Source organism: Nerophis lumbriciformis, linkage group LG26, assembly GCF_033978685.3.
Source record: "Nerophis lumbriciformis linkage group LG26, RoL_Nlum_v2.1, whole genome shotgun sequence".
Lineage (NCBI taxonomy): Eukaryota > Metazoa > Chordata > Actinopteri > Syngnathiformes > Syngnathidae > Nerophis > Nerophis lumbriciformis.
The window spans coordinates 16,595,001-16,597,489 of NC_084573.2; the positions used below are offsets into that span (position 1 = coordinate 16,595,001).

Sequence of the window (2,489 nt, forward strand, 5' to 3'; positions counted from 1 at the left end):
TTCAATGGGAGACAGGTCTGGACTACAGGCAGGCCAGTCTAGTACCCGCACTCTTTTACTATGAAGCCACGTTGATGTAACACGTGGCTTGGCATTGTCTTGCTGAAATAAGCAGGGGCGTCCATTGTAACGTTGCTTGGATGGCAACATATGTTGCTCCAAAAACTGTATGTACCTTTCAGCATTAATGGCGCCTTCACAGATGTGTAAGTTACCCATGCCTTGGGCACTAATACACCCCCATACCATCACAGATGCTGGCTTTTCAACTTTGCACCTATAACAATCCGGATGTTTTTTTTCCTCTTTGGTCCGGAGGACACAACGTCCACAGTTTCCAAAAACAATTTGGAATGTGGACTATTCAGACCACAGAACACTTTTCCACTTTGTATCAGTCCATCTTAGATGAGCTCAGGCCCAGCGAAGCCAGCGACGTTTCTGGCTGTTGGTGATAAACGGTTTTCGCCTTGCAAAGTAGAGTTTTAACTTGCACTTACAGATGTAGCGACCAACTGTAGTTACTGACAGTGGGATTCTGAAGTGTTCCTGAGCCCATGTCGTGATATCCTTTACACACTGATGTCACTTGTTGATGCAGTACAGCCTGAGGGATCGAAGGTCACGGGCTTAGCTGCTTACGTGCAGTGATTTCTCCAGATTCTCTGAACCCTTTGATGATATTATGAACCGTAGATGGTAAAATCCCTAAATTCCTTGCAATAGCTGGTTGAGAAAGGTTTTTCTTAAACTGTTCAACAATTTTCTCACACATTTGTTGACAAAGTGGTGACCCTCGCCCCATCCTTGTTTGTGAATGACTGAGCATTTCATGGAATCTACTTTTATACCCAATCATGGCACCCACCTGTTCCCAATTTGCCTGTTCACCTGTGGGATGTTCCGAATAAGTGTTTGATGAGCATTCCTCAACTTTAACAGTATTTATTTCCACCTTTCCCAACTTCTTTGTCATGTGTTGCTGGCATCAAATTCTAAAGTTAATGATTATTTGCAAAAAAAAAAATGTTCATCAGTTTGAACATCATATATTTTGTCTTTGTAGCATATTCAACTGAATATGGATTGAAAATGATTTGCAAATCATTGTATTCCGTTTATATTTACATCTAACACAATTTCTCAACTCATATGGAAACGGGGTTTGTACATTATATAAGTAAATATGTAATGTCGTAACATACACATTCATAATAACATGTAATATTTACATAATTTTACACATCTTTTTGATTGGGGTGAATCAATTCCACAGAATGCATCACAATGTTGACTTTTTCCTTCAACAATAACAATTATTACCAATCTTCATAGATTTCATGAGAGTCGACGACTACTTTGGGAAAATGGTGATCAAGATCCATATATTTTTGAGCCTGAAAATAAGGAGGATGAGCTATGTAAGTTTTAGAAGCTCAGTGACACTGAATAAACTGAACACTGTGTCACAAAAGCGGAAAAGGAACCAAACTGTGGATTTTGTGAACTGTTACACCCCAATATATATACAAAATAACTGCACTACATAAGGAAGACTAATGCTCACTGCTTGTCTTTGGGAACATTAAGTAAATTGCCCTGGTCTAGAGGGCTCTTCATGTTGCAGGTTGACCCCCAGGCAAACGTTGGAATGTGGCAGATTGTGTGCTCACCTGCACAGACTTGCACTGGTGAACAAAGTTCTCTCCCTCTCTCTCCTGCTCGCTCTAGCTTTCTCTCCTTCAAATAAAATGACAGCGAAATTCACCGCGTGATCTTTTTAGAATCACCAAATTACCTGTGTAGGAATAAATGCGACAATCTGCTTATAGTTTGTAAGCAGTTTAGTGATTTTTCAGAAAACATAAGCTGGTTTAACGGCTTTATCAACTTCACCCGAACACGCATACAACATGGGAGTATAGCAGACACATTTCAGTCGACTCACTTGCAAAAAAAGAAGACATGTGGACCCTTACCTGCCAGTGTGTGTCAATCCCTGTAGGAACAGTGAAATAAGAAGCAATCCTTTGAGAAACACTGAAGTGAGTGTGTGTTGTGTGCCAGCTCGCCTCTCTCACCCCTGTGTTTAAGGTGGGACAACTTCCTTGTTTCAGGAAAACAGCCCAATGGTAGAAATGGTATAAATCGCTGTTTGTTTGTGTATATATATATATATATATATATATATATATATATATATATATATATATATATATATATATATATATATATATATATATATATATGTATATACAAACAAACACACACACATATATATATATATATATATATATATATATATATATATATATATATACATATACATACATACATATATATACATATATATATATATATATATATAATATTATATATATATATATATATATATATATATATATATATATATATATATATATATATATATATATATATATATATATATATATATATATATACCGTATTTTCCGCGCTATAAGGCGCAC

At 36.4% G+C, this 2,489-nt stretch overlaps 1 protein-coding gene across 2 annotated transcripts in view; it reads right to left on the reverse strand.

Annotated features, from left to right (window-relative positions):
• The window catches only part of ptk2bb (protein tyrosine kinase 2 beta, b), a 131,173-nt gene extending 129,094 nt beyond the window's left edge, over positions 1-2,079 (reverse strand). Inside the window, exon 1 of one of the 2 annotated variants that reach the window (XM_061987306.1) lies at positions 1,980-2,079. The gene's annotated coding sequence lies outside the window, so the exon portion shown is untranslated. Of the gene's footprint in view, positions 1-1,673; positions 1,788-1,979 lie in introns of those variants that run through there. The other variant, XM_061987309.2, reaches the window with a different exon arrangement.
• Between the last annotated feature and the right edge of the window lie 410 nt (positions 2,080-2,489).